Below are 17,927 nucleotides of genomic sequence, written 5' to 3'. Positions count from 1 at the left end.
GAGATCGCGACCAAGGTGGATGGAAGAACAAGACTGATAAGAGTGGGTTGTATATACCCCCTCGGAGTCGGGACAATTCCTTAAGTAATTCTAGAAAGATATCAATGTAAGATATGATGGCTAAGTTGTTAAAAGGTATAGAGTCAACCGATGCTAGAGTTAGAGAGATAAAGAGTGATTTATCATAAATAAGTCAATTAATTGACTCACACTCTTCATCCATTAAGAAATTGGAGAAATAGATGAACTAATTTTTGCAAGATTCAATCAAAGAAAGAGTGGGACATTGCCAAGTGATACAGTGTGAAACCCAAGGAATGATAGTTCGTTTATGGCTATTACCTCTAGAAGTGGTAAAATGTTACCTGTACCTTTCTTGAGCATATTTTTTCTAGGTGATGTAGTAGAGCTAGAAGAGGAAGCAGATGATGAACATCCAGTGGAGTCATAAAAGCTGAAAAAAGTGGAAAATCCATCTAAAGAAAAACAAGCTAATATTGTTGAGAAAGACAAAAGAAAGGAGGTAGAGGCCACTATGATAAGAATACCAAAGATGCCTTATCCATTCCTACATAGATTACAGAAGAAGTCAAATGAGACTAAGTTCAGAAAATTCATGGATATGTTGAAGCAGTTGACAGTGAATGGGTCCTTAGTTGAGTCACTAGAGCAGATACCGGGTTATGCTAAGTTTATGAAAGACCTTGTGACGAAGAAAAGGATAGTGAGCTATGTACCAATGGATAATCTTCATTATTATAGTACAATTGCTATGAGATCACTAGTTCAAAAGAAAGATGACCCAGGAGAATTTATCTTTTCGTGTACTATCAGATCATTTAACTTCATGAAAGCCCTTTGCAAACTTGGAGCAAGCATACCTCATTCCATTGGTGGTGCTCAAATAGTTGGGTTTTGGAGATCCTAGGCTAACTAATATGCAACTTCTGATGGTTGACAGGTTGGTGAAAAGATCGGTGGAAATTCTTTATGATGTTCTTGTTAAAGTTGCCAGCATTATATTCCCAATGGACTTTGTGATTATGGATTGTGATATGGATTTTAAAGTACCCATAATATTGGGTAGACTATTCTCAGTGACCGGGAGAGTACTAATTAGTTTAGAGTTCAATGATCTGAAATTTAGGCTCAATAATGAAGAGGTTAGCTTTAATGTGCACCAATCTATGAAGCAACAGAAGGAGATGAGTGTTGTTTTAGTTATTGATGTATTCTATGAAGATGATCAAGAGGTTTCAATTGAAGAAAGATTTGTGGTGGAGACTTTAACTATAATGTTGATGAACTTAAACAACAAAGAAATTAATGAGTACGATGAGATTGTATGTGCATTGACTGGAATGGGGTCATACTCTTATGATCCTAAGAAGCTAGATTTGGACTTAAAAATCATCTGACACCCCCTACTAAGACTTCGATTAAAGAACCACTGATGTTGGAATTGAACGAGCTGCCAAGTTATTTGCTATATGTGTTTCTAGGTGATGGAAACACTTTACTAGTTAGTATTTTAGTAGATTTGCTAGAGTATCAAGTTGAGGTTCTTATTTCTGTACTGAGGCACTATAAGCGAGCTATTGGGTGGACTATTTTCGACATCATAGGTATTACACCTGGCATTTGCACACATAAATCAAGTTGGAAAAAGAATGCACTCCTACAATTGAACAACGGTGTAGGTTGAACCTACCAATACAAGAAGTGATAAATAAGGAGACAATAAAGTTTCTTGATTCTGGGGTGGCACACCTAATTTGTGACAGTAAATGGTGATCCCTGTGTAGTGCATGCCTAAGAAAGAAGGCATGACAGTTGTAGCAAATAAGTTGAATGAGATAATTCCACTCAAACCGATCACTAGTTGGTAAATTTGTATGGATTATAGGATACTAAATTCCTGGATGTTGAAAGATTATTTCCTAATGCCCTTCATGGACCAAGTGCTTGATCAATTAGAAATAAGGGGTTGGTACTATTTCCTCGATGGTTACTAAGGATACAATTAAATATGGATTGCTCCTAAGGATCAAGAGAAATAAACTTTCACATGCCCCTATAAAATTTTTTCATTCAAACGAATACCATTTAAATTGTGAAATTCACCTGCTATGTTGCAAAGGTGTATGATGTTGATCATTTCAAATATGGTGGATAATACTTTCGAAGTGTTCATGGATGACTTTTCTGTGGTAGGTGATTTCTTCAATTTTTGTTTGGTGAATTTGGGGAAGGCTTTGCAATGATATAAAGAATTCAACCTAGTCCTAAATTTGGAAAAGTGGCACTTCATGGTGAAGAAAGGCATAGTGTTAGGACACAAAATCTTAGAAAAAGGAATTGAGGTTGATAGAGCTAAAATAAAAGTTATTGAAAAGCTACCTCCTCCTATCTCAGTTAAAGGAGTTCATAGTTTTCTTGGCCATGCTGGGTTTTATCGAAGGTTCGTCAAAGTTTTTTCCAAGATTGCAAACCCACCTTGCAAGTTGTTGGAAAAAGAGAGCAAATATGAGTTTGATGATAATTGTGTGAAGGTATTTCAATGCCTTAAATATAACTTGGTTGATGCACCTATCATTATTGCTCAAAATTAGTCTAAGAAATTTGAAATAATGTGTGATGCAAGTGGAATATTACTTGGGGATATTCTGGGGCAGAAGAAGGAGAAGTTGTTTCATCCCATCTATTATGCTAGTAAGGCATTAAATGGGGCATAAAAAATACACTGTCATAGAACAAAAACTTTTAGCATTGGTGTATGTATTTAAGAAGTTTCGGGCTTATCTTTTTGGGACCAAAGTAGTGGTCCACACTGACCATGCAGTTCTAAGATACTTAATAGAAAAGAAAGATACCAAATCGAGACTTATTAGATGGGTGTTATTGCTATAGGATCTTGACTTCGAAGTCAAATATAGAAAGGTTTGTGAAAATTAGGTAGCAGACCACCTGTCCAGGTTAGAGAATGACTAGTCTACTATGAATAAGATGGAGATCGATGATTCTTTTCTGGATGAGCATATTCTAGCTGTTACTCTTGATTTGATGCCTTGGTATGTTGATTTGTTAATTTTTTGTATAGCGACATTATTATAGATAGCCTATCATTCTATCAGAAGAAGAACTTTCTCTATGATGCTATGAGGCATTTCTGGGATGAGCCCTACTTGTTCAAATGTTATGCAGACAATATTATTAGAAACTGCATACCAGAGATTTACATGCACAGTATTTTCGAGGCTTTCTATGCTTCCCCAATTGGGGGACACCATATAAGTGACCACCCTGGTAGGAAGGTTTTGCAAAGTGGTTATTATTATCCATCACTGCATAAGGATGCTTATGACTTTGTAATGAAATGTGATCAATGTTAAAGGCAAGGTTCAATTTCCAAGCATCAAGAGATGTCAATGACGAATATGTTAGAGGTAGAATTATTCGACGTGTGGGGCGTAGACTTCATTAGTCCATTTCTAAGTTCCTACAGCCATAAATACATCTTGGTTGCTGTGGAATAGTGTCCAAGTAGGTCGAAGCTATTTACTTAGCATATAACAAAGGACAATAGGTGGTGGCATTCTTGTATAAGAATATTTTCTAATGATTTGGAGTCCCATGAACTATCCTAAGTGATGGAGAATCACACTTTTGTAACAAACTTTTTTGGACTGCCCTATTGAAGTATGATGTGAAACAACACAAAGTGGCTACTCAATATCACCCACAAATTAGTTGGCAAGTAGAGGTTTCAAATAGAGAAATCAAAGCGATCTTGGCCAAGATTGTGAACTCAAATAGAAGTGACTGGTCACAAAAGCTTGATGATGCTCTTTGGGAATACCGAACATCTTTTAAAATGCCCATAGAAATGTCACCGTAGCAACTTATCTTTGGAAAAGAGTGTCATATATCAATTGAGCTTGAAACACAAAGATTTGTGGGCACTCAAAAGGTGGGACATAGATTGGAAGGATGTCGTGGACTTAAGATTAGAGTAGCCTAGTATAATGGATGATTTTTGACTTGATGCGTATATAAGAGCTGAATTATAATAGGAAAGAATGAAGAAATACCATGACCAAAGAATCAAAAAGACAGACTTTTAGGTTGGTGATTGGGTGTCTCTCTTCAACTTGAGAATGAAGCTCTTCCCTAGTAAGCTGAAATCAAAATGGTCTAGGCCTTTCAAAATTACTCAAGTCTACTCATGTGGAGTAGTTGAGTAGGAAAATTAATATGGAAGTGTTTTAAAGTGAACGGGCAATGAGTCAAGAAGTACATTGGTCTGAAGGATTTGGTAAAATGGTTGAATACAGTCTATCTTGATGAAGTCTGAGTAATCAAGAAAATTGAGTCGTGCCACGACAATAAATCAGGCGCTAGTGGGAGGCAAACCACAATGTGTTGTATTAGCATTAAGTTAAGATTACTTCTTTTTATTGTATGATTAATTGGGTTGTTAAGTGTGCAGGAATTGTGTTTAAGGAAGAAGAAGTAAATAAGTTGAAAACTTATGGCGGAAAGACTGACGGATCGTTAGTCACTCGATGGGCCGTCACAAAGGCTATCTAAGCCATAGAAAAGAAGTAGTTATTCCAGATAAGGGGTGACGGGACTCCTGACGGACCAGTAACCTAATGAAGGACCATCACTTGGACCGTCACAAATTGATCAAAAGTCAAGTGTTCTGAATATGGTTGATGGAAAATGCGATGGAGCATTACATCAACAACGGACTGCCACTTGGACCATCAAAGTATGTTGGCTGACACATGGTTCTAGTAAGTAGCAACATCTTAGCTAACGGACAGTCATTTACCTGAAGAACCGTTACTTAGACCGTCACATACACTTTGGGCTTTCAAAATAGGTCGGTACAAGTTGAGCCCAAATAGGTATTTGAATCGACCCAAAGTTATTTTAATTGGATAAAGTGAATCAGTTACATGCACAATCTTGTGTCTTTAATTCAAAAAATGTTTAAAACTCATGCACATTCATTCTCTTCAAATCAAATTCATCTTCTCTGAGGACTCTTCAATTTCTTTTCTCCCCTATTTAATATGCCACCTACCTTTTCCATTTTCATTAGTCAAAAACATCAAACTTTTACTCTTTAAAGCCTTAAGTTTTAGTTGTTCAAAGGTTGTGAGGTTCTAAGAAGTGTGAAAAGAAACATCAAGAAAATGGTATGATTGTAGATTTTTCTTTTTTTGTTTAAAAGGTTAGCATGTTATGATGTTAGTACAAGTGTCTTCTGAAGAGTATTTTTGAATATAACTATGAATTGAACACTGGTATGATTTTGTTGGGGTGAATTCTGAGTAACCTATGTTGTATTGTGTCCAAAAATGGTTGAAAAAGATGTCTTGCAGGCTTAAATTTCTGAATATAAAGTTTAAGTCTACTAGGTGTTCAACAAAATTCCACAAAGGGAATTTGAAACTACAAAAAGAAGTGCTAACGACTAAACTAACGGACCCTCAATTGAGTGACGGACTGTCACAAGAGCTGTTGCCAAAAGAAGTTTTGAAATAGGTTCTATTAAGCATGACAGAGAAGGTGATGGATCGTCAGTCACCATACAGACCATTATCCTGACTGTTAATGGCTCACTATTTCTCTACTAAGATGTGACGGACAAGGAGATAGACCGTCAGTCATCCGATGGACCATCAACCTGACCGTCAGCTTACAACAATTACTCTTTGTTCTTTGATATTAGAAATTGTTACATATTTTAATTGGTAGTTTGATTTTATGTTTGATATTTAAGAACTATGACTCAAAAATACTATAGAGAAGAGATGGTGGGTGATCTCAATAATCCCAACACAATACCACTTCAAGAGGCTGAGGTGAGTAGGAAAGAGATAATGAATCACTAGTATTTAACACTTTCCAAAGTGAGAAGAAGAAGAAATAACTCTCCAAGCATGATGAGGAGAGTGAAAGTAAAAATAGTAGTAGCATAAGTTTTATCCCTAAGAAAGAAGGGGTTACCACCTTAAACCCTGACACAATTAGGGTGTTAGGACCTAAAAAATAAGATGTGATCCAAATCAAGGACCCAAAAATACATTAATCAACCAGATGAAAGGTTGAGGGTGCAAAGAAACATTTCTATGATGGGCTCTATCCTATGACAAATAGACCCATGAAAAGGCCCATTTCATAAGATAATCAGATAGTCACATGTGATCTTCATGAGTATGCATATTTGGAAAGGAGGTTTATTGAATATGAGCTAGCATGTTTGATAAAAACTCTAGGGTCATATTATCCAAACTTGTTGTGGGAGTTCTTCTTTAATTACTTTGCACTATTGGAGAAGGACTGTCCCAAAGGCTCTAGAAAGAAAGATATTGAGTGAGCAAAAGATGATTCTATGTTTGAGATGCGGGTCCATAAGTCGCCAGCATATGAGGCATAGACAACACCCACTCCATAGACAACTGAGTGCTTGGGCAAAAGATTTCATGCTATTTATAGACAAATTATAGCTGAAGCTGTTACACCATATGAGAGCTTGCATGGTAGGATAGATAATATGAATGAGCGAGTGAACAATAAGTTGAGGGATCTATCAATTCTAGATTTTGCAAGGTTCATTACTGAATTCATGCAAGGACAAACTGATATTGTTGAATTGAGAAAGCAACTACCCCTAAGTGCTTTTGATCCTGTATTAATGGTGACTGATTAAAAAAGGTCTTTTAGACCTCATGGGTAGGCCACTCAAGGATAAAGGTAAAAATATTGATGAAAGTGGTGACACAAGATCAAAGAAGAAGAAGATACAAAGAGATGAGAGACCAAAGCAAGGAAATCTAAGAAGAACTGTGAAGAGATCAAAGAGAGATAAAAACAAGAGAAGCAAGAAAGCTGCGGATCAAGTAGTCGGGGTGTCCACTAGTTCAGCACGAGAAAGTGGGCACATACCAGAGTCAGTGCTTATTTTGATACCTTTCACTGAGGAAAAACTTGTGTTGTATACCCTAGTTACTGAGAGGGTTGCTACTATTGTATCCGAGGCTAAGAAAGCCTCTCCTGACTCGACTAATTCACAAGACTAAGGGCTTTTCAAGCATTCTACTTCCTTATACTTAATTTATAATGCATTGAGGACAAAGTATTTCTATTTAGTGGGGGTGGTACTTGTTACGTGGAGTAGGTCACCACAGGTTTTTTTGTTGCTTGTGTTCTTTTCCCTTTGTGCTATCTAGTAGAACCGACATGATTAGGATTTTTCTTTTATCTAATTTTGTTATTATAAATATGTTTTGTAATTTTATTTAATATTTAAAGTGTTACGTATCTTTCATGTGTGTTGGAAGATAATGATGTGGTAGGACGCTGTGAACTGAGATTTATAAATGTTCCCTTTTGTCACTTTATGTACATAATGTGTGATGATCAACCATTATGGATCTATGATTGGCATTAGAGTGTTTCACTAGAGCAAGCATAAGCATGTGGATGCAAGTCCAAGAGTCTGTAGTATGAGTATTAGTTCATTGCCAGTGTGTGTGAGGATTTGTTGTAGTTCTTACATTGTGTGTAAAGTGAGAGCTTTCCAAGTTCATTTGTGTAGAGTTGTGGTTTATTAAATAGGATAGGATAACAAGCATCCTTTTAATAAGAGTCCACTTAGCCTTAAAAGCCCTATGAAAAAAGATATTATTTTATGTAATTTTACCATTTGAACACTTTTTGAGCCTTTTTTCGCTTATATTATTCAGCCCCGATGATTCTTATTCATTTTTTTAAGTGTTGGGATATGATTTTGGCGTTGGTTCCTCCTTGGACATTGTGCACCTCAACTCAGTAAAAATGCCCAAGTTAAGGGTGGCTACTTTTAGGAATTTAACAATTCAAAGTAAGTAGTTTTAGTTGTGTAAATGTGTCTTATCCGAACCTGATCTGTTCAAATAATATGTAGCTCAACTGATAGAATAATCTATGTTTAGAATAATCTCTTGTATCTTTTGAAAGTATTTATAAATTGTTTAATGGAATCCTTTGCTTTAATTATGTGTGGCTAAAACTCCCATAACTAGGGTTATGGGAGCCTTGGTGTGATTCATTATTTGGGTTGTGGGAATGATCAAATCCTTTAGATTAATCCTATTACATAACCTTCTCTTCAGTTTAATGATTCTTCTTGGTTGCAAACTTGAAGGATGTGCCTATAGACACCACTTATTTGAGTTGAAGAATTGGTGTTAGGAAAAGAGAAGACTTACAAGAAAATCTGAGAAATTAACCTTTGGTATTATGGTTGATGCCTTAACAAGATCAACTCCTTGGGGATTTAATTGATTAATTTAATATTCTCTTTAAGTTTGAAAGAATTAAAGTGTAACCATATTTTAGGGTTGAGAGACAATTAGATGGACTTTATTGTAGAATTAGCCTTGCAATTGGATTTGTTACACATGGATTTGAGATGACCTATAGGCCATAACCCTTATTATTGAAACACCTTAGTGACCATAATACTAGTTTGTTATCTCTCTTTTATATAAACTTTGCAAGCTAATCACTAGCCCATACACTGGGTAACTCTAAACAATATTTCTAAACAATAGAAAACCCCTTTATTTCTGAAAACTATTGATTAATAGTTAATTAATAATCATAAAACTTAGTTAACACCATATTCCCTATGGGATTCGACCCCAACCTAGTTGGGTTATCTATTTGACAATGACCACTTACACTCTTTTTGGAGAGTTTTGATTTGTGCGTATCACTTTGCTTTCTCAGAACTTAGGAAGAACCCCAAGAATCTTCCTCAGTTACTTGTATACTGGTATCACTTCTCCAAAATAATGAAGCTTATGAGTTGTAGAAGTGAATCTTGTATGCACTTCTTGGACTATTTATCCTTCCTTTATGGTGATGGTTTCATAATGAGTAGTTAGCATGTCTACTTTAGAATCCCTTGCATCAGTAGAACATTCGTGTGCAGTCCTCAAGCAATCCAAGACCTCTTTGGCATTTTCACAAGCTGAGATCCTGTTATATTCATCAGGCCCTATTCCAAAAACCAATAGTTTCTAAGCCTTATAGTTCTTTTTAATTTTCTATCTATCCTTATCATTGACTTCCCTCCTACTTTTGATAACTATTCTTGTTACTTCTCTCTCTATGACATCTCTAACCCATACATAAGGATCATCCAGAATAATGACCATTAGTTCACTATCCTCAGCCATAATAAAAGTCAAACATCCTAGCATTCCACCACCCATAATATTGCCCATTGAATCCTAGTATTCTAGTGGTAGATTAGCCTTATTATAGATTAAGTGGTGCAACCATGCTAACCAAGACACCATAGGTGTAAACCTTTTAGAGTGACCTCACTCTGATACCAATTTTTGGAACTCTGAAGGTTGTAACACATTATGAGGGACCAGGTCCCTCAAGGTCAATTACATGAAAAATACAGTAAAGTAACCAAGAATCAAAAGACGACGTAGGAAGAGTAAAAATACAAGATTTTAACATGGAAACCCACCCTTGCTCAAGGAAGGAAAAATCCATGGGTTTCCCTCGCAAGATCTCCAAAATCCACTATAATCAAACTTTTGATTACAACCTTCAATGAATATTACTCTAGGTTTATTTTGCTTGTAATTACTCTACTACAATCTCATCTTGACAACTCTGCCAAGGATCCTATACAATGATTAACTCTAATTAGTATCAAAACTTAGGCAACCCTACCTAAGTACTCTCCACTCAAAGAAAAATATTCATTACTCTTATAACACGAGTAATTCATTTATAATTAAGAACTCACTCAAGAACAAATTTTATTTAAGCACACATAAATAGCTAAGAACTTAAGTAGTGTTGAAATAGGGTTTTTGCTGCCTCTCTTTACTCTTTGTATTTGCAAGATCCTTTTGATAAAGATGACTTTTTTTAGCTAGGTGATGATCAAGGATGAAATTTCATTAGCCCAGGTGTCCTATTAAGTATAAGCGATGCTTGCAAGATTGTTATACAAGAGAACAAAACTATGCAAACACGCATGCCAGCTGTACTGTACCATGCACATCCACGAACCTGGTCTCTTAAAGATAGATGTTCATTATCAAAAATAGATATAACAATACCACTTTTATTTTTTCTATTGAATATGAGGGGGTTCATTTCTTTGTTTGAAGATTAAGACTTCCCTTTGACATGTCTACTCAAAGTTTTATTGCTGTGGCAGGTCTTTTGCTAACATTTTTGATCATGCTCAGGTGATATAAGAGATGCATCATGACGCCTAATAGGGAAGCAATAAGAGACCTCGATATTAAGGCAGTTTTAATAGGAGCCATAGTTGCTCTCAATTTAAAGGTGGTAGTTCTAAGTGTAGGCACGTTTCACATCAGCCGTATTAGCCTTAGAGTCACCCTAATAGACCCATCCTGGAAGCACTCTAAATTACTGATTGAGCCTATGTTTTAGTTATTCTAGTCATTGTGGTTATTTTGAGTCTGCTGGATCTTCCAAATGTTGTTTAGCTTATGTGACATACTATGGCTGTAGAACTTTTCGTTATTACTTGTGTGAGTGCCCTAGTTATGGGACGATTATTATCATAGATTAAAGTATTCCCCCTATTAGAGAATTTTATCCAGTAGTTAGAGGTGGTTTACATGGTCAAAGAAGTGGTTCACAGGGTGCTCGAGGAGGTCCTCAGATAGGTAAAATAGTAGATCAGTTAGGAGCCCAACCAGGTGGTGGGTGTGGTCAGTTGTATGTAGTACTTTCTGGATCTTGAGGCTAAGTCTTTGGATGCTATTATCATAGGTATGATTTTAGTAAGTTATTAGCCATTCTTTGCTTTATTTTTATTAGGATCCACTTAGTCTTATATGTCTTCTTATTATGCCACATTATCAGAGCTATCTTGGGATTTATTATTTGTATCTTTATGTGAATCTACTCCTATGGAAGATTCTATAGTAGTGGATCGGGTGTTCAGATTATGTGTTGTGACTATTAGAGATATTAATAGCCATGCTGATCTTATTATATTAGACATGGTAAATTTAATGTAATTTTTGACATGGAATGGTTATCCTACTATCATACAATCATGGGTTATTTTGCCAAGACCATTACCTTAGCCATGCCAAGCATACCCCCAGTCATGTGGTAAAGAGCTGTTAGCCATAAACTGATGAGGATTATTTCTTATATGTGTGGTAAGAGGCTTATCGCTAGGGGTTTTGTGTCTTATCTCACTTATATTCAAACATTAATGTAGAGATTCTATCGCTTGAGTCTATTCCTATTGTGTATGAGTTTACTAATGTTTTTCCTATTGATCTGCCTAACATACCTCCTACCCTGAGATTAAGTTTGTTGTTGATCTTGAACTCGGGACCCGATCTATTCTTTTTGTCTACTTACCTTATCACTCCTACCAAGCTTAAGGATCTAAATTCTCAACTTCAGGATCTTCTTGGCAAGCATTTTATTAGGCCGAATGTGTCTCCTAGGAGAGCTCCTACATAGTTTTTTAAAAAAAATGATGGCTCCATGCACATGTGTATTGATTATATGAAAATTAATAAGGTGACGGTGAAGAACCATAATCCTATGCTTGACATTGATGATTTGTTTGACCAACTTTAGGGTGCATCAATGTTTTCTAAGATTTATTTGAGGTTTAGATATCGTCAGTTGAGGATTGGGGCTAAGGATGTCCTAATGAAATCTTTTAGGACTTATTATGGTCATTATGAGTTCCTAATAGTGTCTTTTGGGTTGACTAATGCCCTAGCAGTATTCATGGATTTGATAAATGGAGTGTTTAAGTCTTATTTGGATTCATTCATGTTTGTATTCATGAATGACATCCTTTTGTATTCAAAGAGTAGAAAGGATCATGCACAGCATCTGAGGATTGTTCTCCAAACTTTGAGAGATCATGTGTTTTTTGCCAAGTTCTCTAACAGGGTGTTTTGGCTTGAGTCGGTGACACTCCTTAGAGAAGTGGTGTCTAAGGATAGGATTATGGTATACACAGCAAAGATTGAGGCTATTCGTAATTGGTCCAGGCCTACATCTCCAATAGAGGTTCGTAGCTTTATTGTCTTAGCAAGTTATTATGGATGATTTATTATGGGTTTCACACTATTTCATCATTGATGACCAAATTGACTCTAAAAGATATTTTGGTTATTACTTGCGTGATTGCCCTAGTCATGGGGCAATTTTTACTATAACTTAGAGTATTCCCCCTTTTAGAGTAGTTCATCCCTTAGCTAAAGGTGGTTTTCATGGTTGTAGGGGTAGTTCCCATGGTGCTTTAGGAGGTTCTCAAGAGGGTAGGATAGGAGATTAGTCAGTAGCTTTGAAAGGTGGTGGTCATGGTCAATTCTATGTAGTACCTGCTAGACCTAAGGCTGAGTCCTTGGATGCTGTTATCATAGTTACAATTTTGATGTGCCGTTAGTTATTCTTTGCTTTATTTGATACAGGATCCACTTACTCTTATATGTCTTCTTATTATTCCCCATGGTTATAGTTATCTTAGGATTTGTTATCTGTACCTTTATGTGTATCTACTCCAGTGGGTGATTCTTTAGTAGTGGATCAGGTGTTCAAATTATGTGTTACGATAGTTTAAGATATTTTTTACCCATGTTAATATCCTTATATTAGACATGGTAAATTTTAATGTGATTTTGTTCATGGACTAGTTAACCCACTATCATGAAGTCATGGATTGTTTTAGTAAGACTATTACCTTAGCCATGCCCCCAACATACCCCCAATTGTATGGTATATATCTATTATCCATGAACCGATGAGGATTATTTCTTATATATGTGCTAGGAGGCTTGTCTCTAGGGGTTGTGAGTCTTATCTCTCTTATATTTATGATATTAGTGTGGATAGTCTATCCCTTGACTATATTATTACAGTCTATGAGTTTTTCAATGTTTTTCCTACTGATCTACTTGATATACCTTCTACCCATGAGATTGAGTTTGTTACTGATCTTGAGACTGGGACCAACCAATTTCTGTGGCACCTTACTATATGGCTCTTGCTGAGCTCAAAGAGCTAAATTCTAAGCTTTAGGATCTTCTTGGTAATGGTTTTAATAGACCAAGTGCATCCTATTAGAGAGCTCCAATATTTTTTGTAAAGAAAAAAGATGGCTCCATACGCATGTGTGTTGATTATAGGCAACTGAATAAGGTGACGGTGAATAACTATATCCTATGCCTTGAATTGATGATTTTTTGACAAGATTAGGGTATAGTGGTGTTTTCTAAGATCGATTTTAGGTTTGGTTACCATTAGTTGAGGATTGGGTCTATGGTTATCCTGTAGACAACTTTTAGACCGTTACAGTCGTTATGAGTTCCTGATGTTGTATTTTTGGTTGACTAATGCCCCAACAATGTTCATGAATTTGATTAATTGACTGTTCAGACCTTATTTTGATTCCTTCATGATTGTGTTCATCGATGACATCCTTATGTATTAGAAAAGTAGAGAGAAGCATGCAAAATATTTGATGATTGTGCTATAAACTTTGAGAGATCTTGTACTTTTTGCCAAGTTCTCTAACTATGGGTTTTGGATTGAGTCAGAGACTTTCCTTGAGTATGTGTGTCTAAGGATGGTATTATGGTAGACTCGTCAAAGATTGAGGCTATCTGTTATTGGGCTAGGCCTACATCTCCGACTGAGGTTCATAGATTTTTTTGGCTTGGGTGATTATTATAGATGATTTGTCGAGGGGTTTGCTACTATTTCTGTATCTATGACCAGATTGACTCGAAGGAGGTTCCTTTTCAATGGTCTTAAAAGTGTGAGTTGAGCTTTATTAAGCTTAACGTAGAGGTCCCAGAGGTACCAATACTGGAAACCACATTTGCTGGTGTAGGGGTATTTATGATCGTGTACTTGGTTTACACTTTATATATATATATTTTGGAATGACTGGGGTCGTGGATTCCCTGGACCTTCCTTGGATTTTCATCAATTCATGCGGTTAACACGTGCTGGGGCCCTTTCAGTAGGGGAAGCTAAATCTATATAGCCCGTGGGCACCCTTAGAATGATTAGAGATTCACAATCTAGGGTAATGGTTTTAAATCTCATACTTATAACCTTGTTTCCTATCCTAGCCTTATATATATACATATATAAATGTGTGCATATGGTTTTGGGCATAGAATTATTTTATCCCATCTCTTAATTACATGCTAGTGCTCATCCCACTGACTATTCCAGATGCTACATCATTTTATAATGTAGGGTTCAAGGGGTTTTCTATTATCCTATATAGTGTTAGCTGATTCGATTCGTCGGTTGGTCTATTATGAAGTAGTGAGCTTCCATATTTTAGGAAGTCTTATCATTTTCATTGGTTTTTTTTCATACTTTGGATTACATTTCACCATGGTCAGGGGCATGTCCCAACCTAGTTTGATATTTGGTTTTGTAGAGGTATATGTGGATAAGGTATGGGTCGATTATTGGTTATTGACTCCTAGTTTACTATTGAGTTATCTATTCATTTTACTGCTATTGTTTAGATGCTTATGTTACTATCTTTATTGTGCTTAGGTGGTTAGGCTAAGGGGGTGTCTACGATTCTTGGTGTGCTTGAGATTCCCGTCACAACTAGGCCCCTGTTTGGATCATGAAAATCTTGGCATCAGAGCACAGGTTCAGGGTCTTTGGGTGTCCCCAAAGATATATCAAGTAGAGTCTTTTCTATTGGTTTATAACGTACCATACTGATAATAGTTATTATAGCTCAGTCAATCACTTACTTCTTATTGATTTTTCATAAAATAATAGTTATCATGCGAGTATTCAGGGTGATCCTTTTAAGTCTCTTTATGGAAGGAGGTGTAGGTTCCCTATTAGTGTTTTGAGGTTGGTTAGACTAGGTTGTTTGGTCTTGAATTGGATCACTAAGACATGGAGAAAGTGAAGGTTATTTAAGAGAAGCTTAAGACTTCCTAGAGTCGCCAAAAGCCTATATGGATGTGAGGCGAAGGGAGTTTGAATTTGAGGTTGGTGATTGGGCCATTCTTGAAAGTTTCTCCTATGAAAGGAGTTATGAGATTAGGGAAAAAGGGGAAGCTCAGTATCTGTTATGTTGGTCCGTATCAAATCGTGAGAATAGTTGTTAACGTGGTTTATGAGTTGGAGTTGCCTATGGGTTTGGGTTTATTCATCTGGTATTCCATGTATCGATGTTGTATAAGTGTTTGGGTTAACCTTCTTTGATTATCCCTGTGAAGGATGTTTGTACTTCGAATTCCTTATCTTATGAGGAAGTCTGAATTGACATTTTAGATCGATAAGTCCATGGGTTGAGGACTAAGGATGTGTCTTTGGTAAAGGTTCTTTGGAGGAACCAAAAGGCGGAAGAAGCTACTTGGGAAGCTAAAAAGGACATAAGTTCAAATATTCATTCATGTTCCCCGTATTCGATGAAAATTCTTGAGGTATGATTCTCATTCTTTTCTTATGCCAATTAAAAATTGTTGCTTGGTTCTATGTGCATTCTGTCTTGTATTCATTCTAATATGTACCTTAACTACTCATTCAGAGTTGAATGATCTTGGGGGGAGAGGTTATATAACATCTCAGGCGTTTGGCCTTAGAAAATTTCTTGACTTTACTAATACTGGTTGGAGTATGACTCAGGTGATGAGTCTAATCACTTATCACAAGTTGTACTGTGCCACTCGTAGTCCAACCAATGAGGTTGTCCATTTTCTTTATTGAGGTCATGACTAAGACCTTATGAGTCGTAAGGTAAGGTCACAAGTCGTAGGGTATGACTCATGACCAAACCAGTGTAGGTACTAAATGTTTTTGCCTGGACCACGAGTCCATGTCATGAGTTATGATGCATGGTAATAAGTCATTGTGTATGACTCATAGTCATAATAGTGTGCATGCCCAGAGCTTTTGCTTAGGCTACTAGTCAAGGTCACCATGTGTCGTTACCTGACCAATAGCTACTGGGCACTATTTTTCTGCCCATTTTCATTAAGTTTAAATGGGTTTTTTCCTCTTATCCCTTTAATTTGCCACGACCTAAATACACTAAGGGACCTTATTATCTTCCATTACACAAATAAAAGACATAAGTCTCCTCCCAAAATCCCAAATCAAGAACAAGCTAGGGTTTTAAGGGATTAGTCATCCAAGCTCTAAACTGGGTTATCTATCAAAATTTATTTGGTATCCAGGTATGTATCTCTTCCTTAAATTTATTATATATAAAAGCATGTATTTATTAATTATACAAGCGAATTTAATTGTTGTGTTTTGAATATGGGTTGAGGGATTTGGAATGGTTATTACATAACTTGATTTCCCGTGGTTTTGAATTGGTTATTCATGCTCATTCTTATGGTTTTGAGCTAAATAATTGCATGGGTGTGTGAATTGGAATAGGGAACATGGGTTTCCCCATATGTTATTGTTTAATGGTTTGGAATTGGCTTTAACCTCGACCCACCTTGTGAAATTGGTTCTAACACATGGATATATGCATAATATTATTTACTTTTGGAACCTTTCACTGTATAAAAGGTTGATGAAACATAAAACTGGTTATGAAATCCCTTTGTATCCATGGTTTTTGATTATGAAAGGTTTGGAAGGCATTTTTGGTCATAAATGGTTTTAAATTGGAACTTTGGAGTCAAATTGTGTAAATGGTTTTGGGATGGCATAATTGGAATTGTCTTGCAAGCATAATTTATTTGGCCTGACAATACTAATGATAAATTCTTGATTAAAAGACTCCTAGGTTAATGGATGGGAATATGTGTAAACGATTTTATATTAGGCTTCAAGGGGGCTATGTATCTTACCGTGAAAGGTGGAGGTACTGAGGGACTAATACTGGAAGCCGCATTTGCCGGCATGGGGGTCTTTATGACCTCAGGCATGGTTCACACTTTATATATCTTTTGGAATGGCTAGGGTCATGGATTCCCTGGCCGTTCCTCGAATTTTCCTTGGTTCATGCGGCTAACACTCACTGGGGCCCTTTCAGTATTGAGTTGTCTATTAATCTTACTACTTTTGTTTGGAGAGATTTCCAGGAGGAGTTGGGAACTTTGGAGGTTAGACCCCGTGGTACTAATTTTCTATTTGTTGGAGAGAGTCATGGTGATTTAGGATAGGCTAAGAGCAGCACAGAGTATGTAGAAGACTTATGTAGACCGTAGAATTCATTCCTTGAGATTTGAAGATGGTGAATGGGTATTCCTCTACGTGTCACCCATGACGAGTATGATAAGGTTTTGGAGGAAGGGCAATCTCAACACTAGATACATTAGACATTTCAAGGTTCTTTGCATAGTGTGTAAAATGGATTAAGAGTTAGACCTACCCCAGATTTAGTTGTTGGCCATTATGTTTTCCAAGTTTCTGTGTAGTGTAATACTTCCCTGATCCATCTTATGTGATTAGATGGGATTCAGTCTAGTTGGATGAATGATTGGCCATCATGGAGGAGCCTCTACTCATTTTTGCTAATGAAGTCAGACAGTTTTATACTAGGGAGATTCATATAATTAAGGTTTAGTGGGGGCACTATCCAGTGGACGAGGCTACTTGAGAGATTGAGATCGAGATGCAAACCCAATATCGTCACCCGTTCAAGACTTCAGGTACATCTTAATCCTTTACTTTTGCAGACCAAAGTCCTTTTTGTAGTGGATATTGTAATGGCCCTTAAGGTCATATTTCAGCTTTTTGTTTATTTTCACATTTAGATCTTTCCTACAGCTACCCCAGGTCATTTATAACATGCTATGACTCATAGTTTATTTATCGGGAATTTTGTTTGGTTTCTAGAGCCAATTCTTTATTTTGAAGTCTTCGCTAGTTCAAAT

The 17,927-nt window shown here is 36.4% G+C and overlaps 1 pseudogene; it reads left to right on the top strand.

Annotated features, from left to right (window-relative positions):
- Nucleotides 1–616: 616 nt before the first annotated feature.
- Nucleotides 617–17,927, top strand: part of LOC107865263 — a 79,506-nt pseudogene continuing 62,195 nt past the window's right edge.

The sequence above is a fragment of the Capsicum annuum genome, chromosome 3 (genome assembly GCF_002878395.1).
Source record: "Capsicum annuum cultivar UCD-10X-F1 chromosome 3, UCD10Xv1.1, whole genome shotgun sequence".
Lineage (NCBI taxonomy): Eukaryota > Viridiplantae > Streptophyta > Magnoliopsida > Solanales > Solanaceae > Capsicum > Capsicum annuum.
This window is presented reverse-complemented; position numbering and strand designations above follow the sequence as displayed.